This window comes from Trachemys scripta, chromosome 14 (genome assembly GCF_013100865.1).
Source record: "Trachemys scripta elegans isolate TJP31775 chromosome 14, CAS_Tse_1.0, whole genome shotgun sequence".
NCBI lineage: Eukaryota > Metazoa > Chordata > Testudines > Emydidae > Trachemys > Trachemys scripta.
The window spans coordinates 28917799-28934508 of NC_048311.1; the positions used below are offsets into that span (position 1 = coordinate 28917799).

At 44.1% G+C, this 16710-nt stretch overlaps 1 protein-coding gene and 1 long non-coding RNA gene across 5 annotated transcripts in view; both read left to right on the top strand.

Annotated features, from left to right (window-relative positions):
* Window positions 1-8298: 8298 nt before the first annotated feature.
* On the top strand, window positions 8299-10697 carry LOC117887788. Its single transcript, XR_004648204.1, has 3 exons — window positions 8299-8396; window positions 8491-8623; window positions 9908-10697. It is a non-coding gene; the product is annotated as an uncharacterized LOC117887788 (long non-coding RNA).
* Window positions 10698-16324: 5627 nt separating this feature from the next.
* AMZ2 (archaelysin family metallopeptidase 2) overlaps window positions 16325-16710 on the top strand; it is a 26253-nt gene continuing 25867 nt past the window's right edge. For all 4 annotated transcript variants that reach the window (XM_034789986.1, XM_034789990.1, XM_034789991.1 and 1 more), the window contains exon 1: window positions 16325-16409. The gene's annotated coding sequence lies outside the window, so the exon portion shown is untranslated. The remainder of the gene's footprint in view (window positions 16410-16710) is intronic.

Consider the following 16710-nt stretch of genomic DNA (forward strand, 5'->3'; position numbering starts at 1 on the left):
TTGAGCCAAACATGCTACAGAGGGTTTTCTAGAGGTGCCATTTGTCATCAGCTATATTCTGCCCAAAGTTCCATTACAACTAACTCTTGTGGGGTTTCACTTTGGTTGCAGGGCAAAATATACTCTTGGCTGGAACTTTGTATGCCAAAGAACATGTTATGAAATAAAATTTAGCTTGGCCAATTGGTGTTTTAAAGAAATAAGTCCAGGTCACTACTGCACAAATCAAGTAGTTCTGTTTACCCCTGCCAGTGTTCTGTTTTTGCTACCTGCCCCATAGAACAGGTCAATTCTTGTGGCAGAAGAGCAATTTCTTAAGGTGGGTTTTGTCATAGATGCACTGCATGTGTGGCAATAGTTTGACATGTTCTAATAGCTTAAAACAGTCTGCATTGAAGATGGGATCATTTTGGAAGGAGTGGGGGAAGCTTGGGCTCTATTCCCAACTCTGCCTCTGACTTCCTGTGACTGTCATTTAAACTTCTCTGTACCTCATTCTCTCATCAGTAAAATGGGAATAGTGCTTATCCACCACTGTAATGTGCTTAGAAATCTGTGGATGCAGTACTATAGAAATGCAAAATGCTCTTTTTATGCCAAGGAGTTCTGTCAGTCTAAACCAAAATTCACTTATTAAAAAAATTGAAACACTGAAATTTCACATCACAGGATCGGTTTGTTAAAATTGATACCCAGGCAGGAATAGCTCCTGTCTCTCAGTGGTGTCAGGCACCCACAAGTCCAGCTGAAGTCAATGGGAGGTGAATGTTAAGGATAAAGTGAAGTCCAAGGGCTTGATTAAGTAAATGTTTCTGAAGAGTCCCTAACAGTGAGTAAATCTGCTTTTCAAAATGCTTCCATACGCTTTGGACTAATCCAAAATACATGTTACTTTGTTTTGGTTAAGTGTCATGTCTGTTCCTCCCAGAAAGGTCTTGTTTACTTAACTAGAATTCTAGCCACCCCTCTCCTTGGATCACTCAGCCTTAAACTTTGACAGGGTAGGAAATTTAGTGTGTGAAACTTCTCTCCATCTGAAACTTACTCAGACTAATTCAATCTAAGACAATTGTATTGAGGTAAATCATTGATGGTATTACCCCCCCCCCCCCCACACACACACACACACCCTTCCCTCCCTCCCTCCCCCCCAAAAAAAACTAACCTTGAAACATATTTGTTCCTATGTGACAGATTGGCTCAAAACTACACTGTGGGCATTTCCATCTTCTTTGTACCCGTTACTTGCAGACACACTGAAAGAAAGCACCGGTTAGGGTGCTTTATTTCTTTTGGGATTTGTTACTGGATGTCTTTCCCCCCCCCCCCCCCCCAAAAAAAAATGTATAATTTGGATGCAAGGTATAGTAACGTAATATTGCTGAACAGAGACTGTCCATATACATACTGAAGCAAAAGCAAATGTGTGATCAAAATCAAACTAATAAAAGTAATTTGAGTATAAACCAGTAAGTATGGTACAAAGTCAGGACTTAAATTTCCAGTAGAGGTGGGAATGCAGGAAAAATCCTAAGGCTTTAATAAATCATAATAAAAAAGCTACTTTTAACAGGACTAATTTTCTAAGGATCATTGGCTAGACACTGCTGCACTGAATGATCAGTAACTGCATTGAGCTACGATTTCTATATACCCCTATCTTGTACAGTCTGTACTTGAAGGTGAAAATGGCATTTTAGCAAATGTTCCTTGTGGCATTGTTTAAATTTGTTTGGTACCTGAAAATAAATGGTGGCTGTTCACCAGGTCTTGGAAAAAATCCACTTACCAATGGAGTAGGTCCCCACATTTCTCAGGTGGAATAAGCCATCAGTTCCTGACAAATGTAAGCTCTCATTTTAAAAAGAAAATTCTGGCCCCTCATCTTTTTCCAGAGAGGCCTCTGGCTAATAGGCTTAGTCCTTTGGCTAATAAGTGTCTGGTAAAGGGATTTTAATCCTGCCATCCAGGATTCTAGCAAACCTAAAATGCTTCAAGTTTGTCTGTAGTATTCTTGACTCTTGGCTAATACTGACTCAGTATTTTGAACTTCACTTAACTTCAGCAGAAACTTTTAACTAATAGGCTTTTATTCCATCCTGCTGCTAATGTATGTAAAACTTTAATAATAAAAAAAACCACACACACCTGATAGTTCTGAAGGCAGCACTATTTGGGATATGGCCCTATGAGTTTATAAGCAAGTTGCCACTTAAAGGGGTGCACAACTATCACAGTCTTCAACTTTCCTGCTGGTTGCCAAGCTAGTCAAGAATCTCTAGGCATTTATCTTTAAAGATGGTTGCAGAAGTTGTTTTCCAACAGCAGCATTTCCTGTTTCAGAATAATCAGTGTTTCGTGCTAAAATAGTCACAATATGACTTTTCGGGTCTTTCTGTATTAGATTCATCTACATCATGGTACCATCAAAGTTTGTTTGTTTTTTTTTAAATTACACAGCATTGCAATACAGTGCCATTTGCAATTTCTTTGCCTTGAACTTGAAAACAAATAATTGAATTGCAGAATATTTAACTGCTTTCCTGCGCTTTCAATAGCAGTGAGAGCTTACCTTCCATGAAGCCTTATGAAAAATATTTTGTAACATCCTCATAGATACTTTATCTAACAATCAAGATTTGTATTCGCTTTGTATAAATGTTTGTGGCTTACAGTTTTTATATGTGTATCTTTTATAACTTTCCAGGGGCTAACAGCATCTTTATATTGTACATTGCTCTCCTTGCTTTAGTTCAGAATTGGCAATAAATTATTTCTAAAGAAGGTCTTAAAGAAAAAAGCATCACTTGCTTTTATAAAATGGTTAAATTACTAATAGATTAAAGCCTCTTACAGTCAGTTGTACATTGCTCTGTACATACTCTACAAGTGTTGCGTTTCAGCTATTAATATTTGCCTTGTGTTTAAAAAAAAATTACTGACGATAAATAAACATATTCAGCCTCATTTGGGTGCTATGAATTTACTTTACCTTCAGTACTTAATCATATTATAATAAAAGGTAAGGGGGTTGTTTAAGGCTTAAGAACAGCAAAGTTTGACTCTGCCACTGATTTAAAAAAATTCACTAATGTATTTTGAATTCAAACTTTTGTAGCAAGGACATTGTAATTTCTGGGCTTGCACAAACTCTATGCTGACGGGCATCCTTCCAAAGCTCTAGGTGCCCTTGACATCCTTTCAGCATAGGAGATACAATGTAAAAATTGAACAAAGCAACAGCATTTTTTCCTCACACTATCACACAGCATTTAATCACCAGTCCTGTGACCAGAATTTCAAAACCCTTAAGATGTTGGACCATCTGAATGGCACTTGGGTGCTTTTTATGGGGTTCAATGGCAAAGCCTTGTATAAATTCATTAGCTTATTCAAAATATAGCTGAAGGGATTTGCAGCCTTCCTTTTGTTGGATCATAGAATACAGCAGTGTCAAGTTTTCACCGTAGTATTTTGTGTAGCTACAATACTAAACTGTTAGGAGGATGGTGCTGATCCTCTCTCCATCAGCTATGGACCTGTACCTGGGATGCTGCATGGCTCCTGTAATGCGGAAGTCCTACTGCACGCAATGGGAGTTAAGCACATTGCAGGACCCAGCTTATATTTGTTTGAAGTGTCAAATATTGAGTCATCCTCTGATTAAATGCATGATAGCTGCCATCTGCACAGAATTTTCTGCTTTGGTGACCTTAAGTTCAGCATCAACTCCATCACCCCACACTAATCTTCCTACAAAATAATGGGGGCGGGGAGGGGGAGGCGGCTGCTTTCCATCTCCTCTTCCCCCTCCCTTGTGAAGAATGACAGGTTTCAGAGTAGCAGCCGTGTTAGTCTGTATCCTTGTGAAGAATGTTCTTTACCATTAAGAGAGAGTATGCGATCTTACCAGTTGACTGTGAGAAAAATACTTGGCCTTGTGGAAATTAGGAGATAAAAGGTGTAGTGCTGGAGATAAAAGATCACTGGAAAAGAAGTTCCTCCCCTCCCCCCGCTTTGCGATAAGGTTTGATCAAGGTCCTCAAGTGTTCCAGTAACTTAGCTGTTCCTGTAGAACTGTTACTTAAAAATGGTATGTCACATCATTGCTTTCACTTTACCACTTACCTTCACACTGAAGAAATGCCTGCACTTGAATGACTCATCAGTGCTTGCTGTGACTTTGATACCTATGTAATAAGAGGGTTTCTGTGTTTTGAACTGCTTTATATAATCTCCTTTACCCTCTCTGGTGTCAAGAATACAGCCTCTTGTCTTGGAGGGCTCAGCTGAACACCTGCTAGAACTCTAAATGACCAGCCATAGTGCCAAAAACTAGCTAGTACCACTTACTCCCACCATCGGAAGACAGGAGTGTCATAGGTCCCTCTTACATCAAGGATTAATTGGGCTTTTCCTTTTGGTTATACGAACTATGTAGATCAGGGGTGGTGGCCAACCTGTGGCTCCAGAGTCACATGTGGCTCTTCAGAAGGTAATATGTGGCTCCTTTTATAGGCACAGATGCCGGAGCTACAGGCGCCAACTTTCCAATGTGCCGGGGGGTGCTCACTGCTCAACCCCTGGCTCTGACACTGGCCCTGCCCCCACTACACCCCTTCCCACCCCCTCTCCTGAGCCTGCTGTGCCCTCGCTCCTCCCTCCCGCAGCCTCCTGCATGCCAAGAAACAGTTGATAGGGAGGGGGGAGGCGGCACTGATTGGTGGGGCTGCCAGGGGGCAGGAGGTGCTGGGAGCAGGGGGGAGAGCTGCTGGGGGGCTGCTGATGTATTACTGTGGCTCTTTGGCAATGTACATTAGTAAATTCTGGCTCCTTCTCAGGCTCAGGTTGGCCACCCTGATGTAAATTCTAGACTTCCCAGGTCAGTGTGTGACTGGTAGTTCTATGCTACTAAATTGATCTCTTCTGAAATGTGCAGGCTGCAAAACTGATCTAAAACAAGAACCATTGGTCGTTAATCATACCAGTCAGAAGAGCTTGCAAGCGCCAAACTGCTACAGTGGTAAATAGGGGAAGTTTGGGGAGGGGAAAGGAATGAGAAACTGAGTGGGACACTAATCAGCCAATAAATGACTAGGTTAGGGAAGAGTCCGGTCTATCTCACGGAGTTGCCCGTTTGAGCAAGCTGAAGGCTTGTTCACTTCTTTATTTAAAAAACAAAAGCTGTACTGCGAGTAGTTTCTCAAACCTCTTCCTTCCTGTCAAAGGAGCACAGATTACACAATGAGGAAACTGACACGAGAGCAACGCTTGCATCAAGCTGCATTGAAATTGCCTCGTGCACAGCTATTTGCATCCAGTTGTGCGGCTGCTCGGCTAGGCGAGCCAGGGAGGCGGGTTCAAACCGACTTCGGGTTCTCCTGGGGCAGGTGCTGACTTGCCCATTGTCCTGTTTCTCAGCTCGAGTGCAAAGTGCCGCAGGAGAAGCGTTTGCTCTGCAGGACAGGTGTGTAAACAGGACCGAAGTCTGCTCTGATTCAGTGCTTGGCTCTTTTGCATCCAATAACAAAGGTGCTGGGGTAACAAGGGGATGAGAACTGCTTATGCTCTAGAGCCCAGCAAAATGAGGAGCATCTATTTTCTGCCTAGAACACTGGGATTAGGCCAAGGCCACTTAATTTCTGTTCACATCGAACAGCTCCCATGATACCTGAAACCTTGTCCGCCCAAAACTGTGCTGTCAACGGATAGTCTTCTCTTGAAAAGCATTGCCTATTTAGTCACCAGCCTGGAAAAAACAAAACAAAACACGTGTCTAAAAACTGAGTAACCTCTACAGCCTCACGAAACACCTAAATTTACTATATGGCTGCAGAAGTTGGCAGCAAAATATTCTTTGTCATGCACCTTTGTATGGATATCCCATAAGTCATTCTTCCAGCCTAGTGAACCTAAAAAACAGCAGAAAAACCCCTAGGTATGGGGGGACAAAATAAAGTTTTTTGTTTGTTTTTTTCAATCAAGGTATATTAAGGGTGCTTGGTCAGAAACTGGAGTTACTTTGTTTTTAAATTAGGCCAATAATTAGAAACAATGGGCTTGAAGCATCAGATTCTAATGTACTACACTTACCTACTCAGGTGTTTAAGCGGAGTGGTATCAGTTTTTGCTGTGCTTCCACAAGCTCAAATCTTAGCAGGGTGGAGGGTGGGCCCATCCGTACAAGGTAGATAAATGGAGTTCTATACAGTTTATTCTGTAGGGGCGTTCTGGATAAGAGCTTAAACAAGGATCCTGTCAGAACTCCGGTGCTGTTTGTAAGAGTGGTGGTTGAAGGTTTGTCTTATTGCATCTGAAGTGTTTTAAAACTACAAGCTTTTAAACCCAGATTTTTCCCTTTTGAGCTATTTGTTTGGATGTGTCATGATTTTATCTTTTGCAGAGTGGTCCAGTGGACAGAGACCAGGCCTGTGATCCAAGAGAATGGGTTCTGTTCCTGATCCTGCTTCTGACTCTGGGGGTGATTGCCGGTGGTTTTGACACATTGTTGCAAACAGTTTAGTTTTTCTCCACTAGCACCTACACTGTGAGCACTGGGTGCAAAACATGCTAGTACATGTAGAGGTTCTTGATAGCAGGATCTGGCCTAAATTAGATTCAGCACACCAAGGGATGACAAAGTATAAAGGAGGGAGGGAAGGAATATGGTGAAGGCTCATGCCACATGCTTGTTTATGTGCACATCTGATTAATATATTTCAAAAAGAAGGAACTAATAATGTGAGCGCCAAAGAAGACTGATGGCTGGGGTGGAGGGTTTTTTAAAGTGAGCATTTTACTGTGCAACAGATCGTACTCTGTTGGATAAAGAGCCTCTTGTGTGTACTGTCTGCAAATAAAGAGTGGACTATAGCCGTAACAGGAACCGGCTTATTCTTTGTACCAGTATTTAACTACTTCAGGCTGGGCTGAGTGACACACTGCTCAGCTGTTTCTCTCCCAACCCCCACAAACTGAGACATGTTTTTTTTTTCTTTGTGCTCATCCTCAATTGCAAATTTTTAAAAAAACAAGATCAAATGAATGACTAGAAGGGTTTGGAATAAAGCACAAGTCCCTTCTGACTCTGGCTGGTTCTACGGTACATGGCTCTGCATTTATGTGATGTTTGTCCCTAACTTGTGTGTAAGAGATTATTTTAATCCCCTGTTCTCCCTTCTTTCTCCCCCTCTGCATTGTTTGTGTGCAGGCTGGGTAAATGAAGAGCAGGGTTTTTTGACAGAAGTTGGGTGCCCTTCCCCACTGAGAGAAGCTCTCAGAAGAACACATGAGCAGCCCCACCCTCTGGCAGGCGAGAATGTGGTGGCAGAGTCATAGAAAATCCTTAAACTTCAGTAAACAAGCTGCAGAAGATTCAAGATAAGGAATCAAAACATCCAGAAGAAATGAGAAATACACCCAATAAAGGCAAGAGAAATACTCCCTGCCCCCACGTGTGCAGACAAACATATTCTGTCAGTCTTGTCTCACTCCTCAGGGCTTGATTAAATATTAAGGACTTGATTCTGCAAACCCTACTTTAGGATACACTGAGGTAAGCACAGCTGTGCTCCACTGCAGGTGGAGGCTAGGTGAAGCTGCACATAAAGGTTAATGGGTGAGGCAGAGCCCCCTCCACAGCAAATAGCAGTGCTCTCTCACAACCAGACTGAGTAGTGAAAGGGGCAGGCCTTTGGGAGACACGGAACATCCCTGCAGAGAGTAAGGCTTCAACACAATTGTCAGCCTACACATAGGGTGGTTGTAAAGCTATAATCTGCCTCTTGGATGGCTGTTTAGTCCAGGCCAGGATTTAGAGATGCCCTGTGTGGGGACTCTGGCTACAACAGGTGGCTTTTGGTTAGTGTGGGAGCTAGAGAGCTGGGAGGATCTACAGTGTCCTGGCTGTAGCCAGCAGCCTCAAAAATTAATATAATTGGCTGCGGTCCCCCATCCCAGGCCAATGGGGGCTGCAGGAAGCGGCACGGGACGAGGGATTTGCTGGCCACCGCGTCGCGCCACCCCTATTGACCTGGAGTGGAAAACCACGGCCAGCGGGAGCTGTGATCAGCCGAACCTGCAGATGTGGCAGGTAAACAAACCGGCCCACCCCGCCAGGGTGCTTACCCTGGCGGGCCGCGTGCCAAAGGTTGCCGATCCCTGGTATAAATCAATACAAAATAACCTTCACTGTCCTTTTTCAATGGGTGACATTGAAGAAAAGTGACATTGTTTTAAACGTACAAAGGTCAATGACAAGTCATCCTGGATGTTTCTCTCTCTCTCTCTCTCTCTCTCTCTGTCAAAGCTTCAGTTACTGTGAGGTTGCAGAAGATTTCTTCCTTAATTGGAGAAGACCCCAACTGCCTAAATCAGCAGGGATGAATGCATGGATGGTATTTAGACACTTTTTGTAATTAAACTGCCTATTATCACTCATCTAAAACATTAGCAAGGTAAATTGTTTTCTTTATTTCCTGTTCACTGCAGTGGGAATCAAGCGTGAAAGTAGCTGGATGACAGCCAACTACTCCACCAGAGCCCAGCGTAGCTTCATTGCTTCCTCCTCCTCCTCGATTGGCTTATAACAGGCCATATCCCTCCCTGGGGTGACTCCATTGAGGTTAGTGGAGTTATACCAGAGATGAATTTAACCCAATGCCTTTTCTTAATACTATGACTTGCCACTATGGTGGAGGTGGTATGTCTAGTGGTTTGAGCCGGGCACTAGGAATCTAGACTTCTGAGTTTGATTCCAGGCGCTGTTGCAGCCTTGCTGTATGGTGATGGGCAAGTCACTTAATAGCTCTGTGCCTTGGTTTCCCCATCTAGTGAATGTAGATAATCTGTACCTCAAAAAAGGTGTGATAGGGGCTCATTAATTCTTGTAAAGCACTTTGAGATCCTTAGAGGAAAGATCCACTCTATACACTTGCAAAATATTATTTAATTATTCATTGATCTAGGAATCCCACAGCATGTCTCGATAGGATTTCACAGGTCCGGTCTCTCATGTTTTCCAGATACCTGCTTTTGTAATAGTCACCAGCGACTGCAAATAGGTTGTCCCTGTAGCTGGAACTGTTTGGAGCACATACTCTTGCCGTTTGGGTCTGATTTTCTTTCCCCTGAGTTTGCATTAAAAGGGATTTTCTCTTTTACTAGACATGCCAAAGCTAAATGCCATTCCATCTCTTGGTGACTCCTTATCTCAGCCATTGTGGGGAAACTCAGTAAGCAGCGATCTCAGGGTGATGGCGGTGAAAAATAGGACAAAGCTTAAAATACTAATAATAAAGATCCAAGATATGAAATGCACAACTAGTTTGTTGTTCTGAGCACAGGATTGGGATCCAGCAAGTCCTGAGTTCTAATCCTGTCTCTCACTATGACTCCCACTTTGTGACTTTGGACAAAGCAGATAATATCCCTGCCTCCGGGCTTGTCTACAGGGGAAAATTAGACCAGTGTAAAATAAGATGTGAACTGCAACTGCTATAGTTATACTGTGTACACTTATTCTGGTATAAGATTGGCTTTTCCTGGTTTAATTTGTCATTTTTTAAGGGGTTTAAACTAATGGGCAAAAAAGTCACTCTTATTTTGGAATAAGAGTGTCCACAGGAATAGTTATTCAGGTATAATTATACCAGTATAACTAGTGAAACGTTCCCATGTAGACAAACCATCTGAGCAGTGAGCACAATTATACCTGCTGGCAGGATTCAGTAATGTTGGTAAAGTCCTTTTGAAGATTAAAAGCATTATCTAAGGGTTAGATCTTCCTTTGTTTGTTTCCTGTTATAAACCAGTCAGGAAACTGTCCACTGTGCTGGGGAAAGGCTGCTCCTGGCAGAAACCAGGAACTCTTAATATTTGGGGGGTTTGTTTGTTTTTGTTTCTTCAGGGGAAATCGCTCAAGGTTGCTTGCATTCAGAAGGCAGAAAGGATCACAGCTGTGGGTGAGAGCAAGTTTCCATGACCGATTCAGTCACTGTTTTCTCTGCTGTTAGCCAGTTTTTGACACAGTTAATGTCAATTGTGTTTGTGGCATTTAAGTGCAAGAACAACAAAAAATTTAAGTACATCAGAAGCAGGAAGTCAAACAATCCATGGGGCCACTGGATGATCAAGGTGCACTGCTAAAGGTTCACTCAAGGAAGGCAAGACTGACGCAGAGAATCTAAATTAATTGCAGACGATGTGAGGGAGATTCCCACACCTGAGCTGATCTTTTTAGGTGATAAAGCGATGGAACTGTCCCAGATTGAGGTGGTGTTAGAGGAGGTTTTGGAACAAATGAATAAGCAGTAAAAAGTCACCAAGACTTGGTGGCATTCATCCAAGGGGGTCTGAAGAAACTCAAGTATGAAACGCCAGCACCACTAACTGTGGTATGTAACCTATCACTTAAATCAGCCGCTATACCAGATGACTGGAGAATAGCTAAAGTAATGTCGATTTTTTTAAAAAGGCTCCATAGTTCAATTGTGTCAATTACAGGGTCATAAACGTAATCTCAATACCAGCAAAATGATAGAAACTAAAATAAAGAACAGAATTATCAGACCTATAGATGAACATGATTTGTGGGGGAAAAGTCAACAGGGCTTTTGTAAAATCATGCCTCACCAATCTATTAGAATTCTGTGAGGTGGGTCTACAAATGTGGAAAAGGGTGAGCCAGTGAATATAGTGTACTTGGATTTTCAGAAAGCTTTTGACAAGGTTCCTCACCAAGCAAAGTAAGCAGTCATGGGATAAGATGGAAGGTCCTCTTATGGATCAGTAATTGTTTTCTATCTTTTCACTAAAGTGTAGGAATAAATGGTCAGTTTTTAGAATGGAGTGCAGTAAATAATGGAGTTCCTCAAGGATCCATACTACGGCCTGTAGTTTTCAACCTATTAGTAAATGATTTGGAAAAAGAGGTGACAAAGTTTGCAGATGATACAAAATTACTCAAGATAGTTAAGTCCAAAGCTGACTGCGAAGAGTTACAAAGAGATCTCACAAAACGTGGTGCCTGGATCACACAATGGCAGATGAAATTCAATGTTGGTAAATGCAAAGGAGCGCATATTGGAAAACATAATCTCAATAACACATACAAAATGATGGGGTCTAAATTAGCTGTTACTACTCAAGAAAGATTTTGGAGTCATTGTGGATAGTTCTCTGAAAACATCAGCTCAACTTGCAGTGGCAGTCAAAAAAGCGAACACAACAAAAAAAAAAGCAGGAACCATTAGTAAGACAGTAAATATAATGCCACTATATAAATACAGGGTACGCCCACAGCTTGCAAACTGCATGCAGTTCTGCTTGCCTCATCTAAAAAAAAGATACATTAGTACTGGAAAAGGTACAGAAAATGGCAACAAAAATTGAGGGGTATGGAACAGTTCCCATAATAGAATTGAAAGAGTGGGACTGCTCAGCTAGGAAAAGAGATAACTAAGGGGCGCTATGCTACAGGTCTATACAATCATGAATACTGTGGAGAAAGTGAATAAATAAGAGTTGTTTATCCCTTCACACAAACCAGGGGTCACATAATGAAATGAATAAGCAGCCCGTTTAAAACAAACAAAAGGAAGTACTTCTTCACACAACACACAATCAACCTGTGGAACTCAGTGCCAGGGGATGTTTTGAAGGACAAAAGTATAACTGAGTTCAAAAAAGGTTAGGTCTACACTACCCGCCTGAATCGGCGGGTAGAAATCGACCTCTCAGGGATCGATTTATCGCGTCCCGTCGGGACATGACAATTGATCCCCGAATCAACGCTCTTACTCCACCAGCGGAGGAGGGAGTAAGCGCCGTCGATGGGAAGCCGCAGAGGTCGATTTTGCTGCCGTCCCTACAGCGGGGTAAGTCGGCTGCGATACGTCGAATTCAGCTACGCTATTCGCGTAGCTGAATTTGTGTATCTTAAATCGAGCCCCCCACCCCGTAGTGAAGACCTGCCCTTAGATAAGTTGCTGGAGGATAGGTCCATCGATAGCTATTAGCTGACATGGTCAGGGATGCAACCCATGCTCTGGGTGTCCCTAGCCTCTGCGTGCCAGATGCTAGGAGTGGATGACAGGTGATGGATCACTCGATAATTGTCCTGTTCCATTCATTCCCTCTGAAACATCTGGCACTGGCCACTGTCAGAAGACAGGATACTGGGCTCGATGGACCATCGGTCTGATCCAGTGTGGCTATGTTCGTATATCTCGGTTGAGGGGAAATAGCTATTGAACAAACTTCCAGAGGAGACTAGGGCAATTCATCTGACTGGTCTTTTGGAAATACTACAAAACTTTTTGAAAAAATCTTTCCTCTACAAGCGTGATACTCACAATATTGAATCCTCCTCCCCCCAAAAGGGTTAGTTGCTCAAATCTGAATAATCAAAAACTAAAACCCTACTGCAAGAGTTCTACTCCAAAAAGGGAGAAATGCCAGAGACTCCATGAAGTTCAGTAAGGACTTGGCTGTTGACATTGATTTTTTTTTTTACACGGCTGGTACTCAGTCTAGGATAAGCTATCTCATTACCAAGCCACTCTCTCAAAGATAACAGTTCACGTTTGTTCCTGGCTGTAAGTCTGCTGATGTCAATAGAGTTACCCTAGCAGTGAATTTGCCCAATATGATTTAGAATTTTAGAGAGTCCCTTCCTCATGCTTTGTTGCACAAGTGTAATGAGACACTCAGAAATAGAGCATCCTCCTCAGAACTTACAGACAGGCATAAAATGATGGCTAGACATCCTAAAGCCAGACACAGCGTTTCTCACAGGGCCCTTCCGCACGTCTCAGGATGCCATGCTAACACAGCTGAAATGACAGGAAATGACATCTGAGTTTGTGGGGGATTTTTTCTTTACAGAATGGCAGCTGCGAGAAACTGCTTTCTTCCTGAAAACCCTCCAAGAGGCAGAGCTAGTTAATTCCTGTAAAAACCACAGATGTATCAGCTGAACCTTTCACAGGGCCCCTCCCCATATCTCATGCTGCACCTTGTAGCTGGGATAACAGGAAATAACAGTTGTTTGTCTGCTGCCTATAGCAGCTTTGATAACACTGCACTCCAAGCTGCCCAGAACGAGGCAAATTCCTGCAAATTCATTAGATTTAGACCTGATCTACACACACACATATTGCACTGATTTAACTAAGTACTAAGGAATTAAGCTGAATCAATATCCGTTAATATCAAATAAGGAATTGAATTAAGCTAAATCAATATTAATTAACCGATGTAACTGTCCACCCAAAGGGGCTGCACTGATTTTAATTAAATCCGTTTAGCAATTGATTTAGTTAAATTGGTGCAGTTTGCCCTAAGAGAAAAGCTCCACGAGTTGTCAGGTTTCACAGAAGGACAGCTGTCTTCTGCAGATTGACAGCAGCAGAACACTGTAACCCACTTCATCAGATGCATGGTGTGAAAAATACAGTAGGAGTTAGATGCCCAAATCCATGGGAGTTGGGCATTAACTGCCAGCCTAAATGCTAGACTGTCATTCCATCAACATAGGTAGTGTCCTGTTAGAGCCCAATCACATGTGAGCTCTCTAGTTTGGCCTTTACCAGTGCCGTGGATCCAGATTTACTAAGGGCACCGAGGCCATAAACTCCTTCTTTCTTTAAAGAGTAGTTGTTGGCAATGCTGTTTCTGAGCCATTCATGTGACTCTGCCCTGTGTCACAAGAGCCTTTTTAAAATCCCACAGCCATCATCAGTCTTGAAGCTCATCTATCTAGGGTCTGAATGCAGAACTCCCATCATCTAGCCCTAAAATAACATTCCACTCACTTGCACCATGGTGCCACAACAGGTTGAGAGAGTTCTGGTATCCTGTATCAGAGGGGTAGCTGTGTTAGTCTGAATCTGTAAAAAGCAACAGAGAGTCCTGTGGTACCTTTAAGACTAACAGATGTATTGGAGCATAAGCTTTCGTGGGTGAATACCCACTTCATCAGACACATGCGTCTGATGAAGTGGGCATTCACCCACAAAAGCTTATGCTCCAATACATCTGTTAGTCTTAAAGGTGCTACAGGAATCTCTGTTGCTTTTTACTAGTATCATATAGTGGCTTCATAAGACATGTAAAGGCTCCCTGGATACAATTAAATGACTCCAAACAACTCAAATACAGCTGCTGGGATTGAATTGAGCTAGCTTGCAGAAGTTTACCAAACTGGTAGTACTTTTAAAAGAGGATGCTTTCTCATGCTCCAGAATTTAACCTTTCATTTATAAAAAGTCTGTGTTTGCAAAGAAAATCTTTGCATTTTGAAGCAAGTACAAACTGGTGGAAGGACATCTGTCTGAGACTGCACCCAGCCTAAAGCAGTACTTCTGCAATGTGTTGGCTGTATAGCTTAATGACAATAAAAAATATTTGTTTTAACTATTGCACTACTGTTCAAAATATGCAAGAAAAAATAATATGATCATCTCTCTTCTGAGAAACTATAGTCTACTGTGGGTAATGTCTCATTTTATTGTCTCAAATGGGAGCATGCCCACTATTTTTCTTCCATCCCTGCTCCCATCAGGGCATCCCTATGGAGGTTTTAAACAACCAGAAAAGAGAAGTACCTGGCCAGGATTAGATCCCTACAGAAATGGTACGGAAAGCCCTTATATAAATCGATGGTACGCCCACATCTTGAATCCTGCGTACAGATGTGGTGGTCTCATCTCAAAAAAGACATACTGGCATTAGAAAAGGTTCAGAGAAGGCCAATTAAAATGATCGGGGGTTTGGAGAGGGTCCCATATGAGGAGAGATTAAAGAGGCTAGGACGTTTCAGCTTGGAAAAGAGGAGACTAAGGGGGGATATGATAGAGGTATATAAAATTATGAGTGATGTGGAGAAAGTAGATAAGGAAAAGTTATTTACTTATTCCCGTAATACAAGAACTAGGGGTCACCAAATGAAATTAATAGGCAGCAGGTTTAAAACAAATAAAAGGAAGTTCTTCTTCACGCAGCGCACAGTCAACTTGTGGAACTCCTTACCTGAGGAGGTTGTGAAGGTTAGGACTATAAGAGCGTTTAAAAGAGAACTGGATAAATTCATGGAGGTTAAGTCCATTAATGGCTATTAGCCACGATGGGTAAGGAATGGTGTCCCTAGCCTCTGTTTGTCAGAGGGTGGAGATGGATGGCAGGAGAGAGATCACTTGATCATTACCTGTTAGGTTCACTCCCTCTGGGGTACCTGGCATTGGCCACTGTTGGTAGACAGGATACTGGGCTAGATGGACCTTTGGTCTGACCCAGTATGGCCGTTCTTATGTTCTAAAGCTGCATAACATAAACCTGTGTTCTTTGGATGTCAGTGCCTAGTGGGCCATCCACCCAGTCTGTGGCCCAGTTCCAGGCAACTGCTCTAACTGAGGTTGTTCAAAAGTTAGGCCGGTCCTTATGGTTCTTGATGCAGAACAAGGCCAGGTTTTAGCATTGCTCAGGCTGGAACAGGGAGCACAGTTGGCTACTCTTCCAGTCTTATGACAGGTCTTATGATTTGGGGGTGTATTTATTTAAAGCCCCAGCTGCTGGCAGCGAGAGATTGCACATAAAGCTCAGCTTGCTTTCTTTTTCAAGTAACTTTTTAACCCTCGTGGCAGCTGAGAAAAGCTCGAGAACACGGCGCGAGTGTGATTTCCAGGCTCGGAGCCGGAAGGCAAAGAAGCAGCACCTGCAATTCATTAAAAATCATGAGATTGTTATGGAAAAATGCAGTTGTTTGCAGTGTGGTCGCTGGGTTGGCCCCAGGCTACTAGAGAGAGAGATGGTGGGTAGGATGACCAGATAGAAAGTGTGAAAAATCGGGACAGGAGGTGGGGGGTAATAGGCACAAGCCCCAAAGAGCGGGACTGTCCCTATAAAATCGGGACATCTGGTCACCCTAATGGGGGAGGCAATATCTTTGACAGGCCCGATTTCTGCTGGGGAGAGAGGCAAGCTTTGGCACCACAGAGCTGTTTCAGGGTCCGAGGGGGATGCTTGGGAAGGGGTGTGTGTTATGGGGTGAGGGGATGCTGGGAGGGGGTGTTATGGGGAGGGGGCGTGGCACTACGCGGGTCGGGGTGTGTGTGGGGGGGGGGCTATGGGAATGCGGGGAGGGGCACGTTGGGGGCAGCTCCGGCCCCTCACCCCCAGCAGCCGCTATAACCGCCCATGAGGTTTGGGTCACTCCGACGCGCTAGGGGCCTGGCTGCAGCCCCGCCGCCGGCCGAATGGGCGGGCTGGGCGCGCCGCGGCGCGGGCCTGGGACTCGGGGCGGGGCCGCGCGGGGCGGGGCGGGGCGGGCTCTGGTCTGGAGCCGCCTCTCCCGACTCCCGCGCCGCTGGGAGAGCGGGCAGGGCCCCGCCCCCGGGCGCTGGGGCAGGAGGGTAAGGCCGCGCCCAGGCCCGGCAGCTTGGCGGGGCGGTGTGGGACCGCACTGGGGGGGTCCCCGGGCGGGATGCTGTGGGGGGCAGGGGGTGCCGAGAGGGTTCTGTGCGGTGCCGTGAGGCCAAGGGGTGCTGGGAGGATTGTGGTGGTAGGGGGTGCTGAGAGGGTTGTGGGGGACAGGGGATGCTGAGAGGGTTGTGGGGGGCAGTGAGGCGAGGGGATGCTGAGAGGATTGTGGGGGGCAGGGGATGCTGAGTGGATTGTGTGGGGTGCCGTGAGGCCAGGGGATGCTGGGAGGGG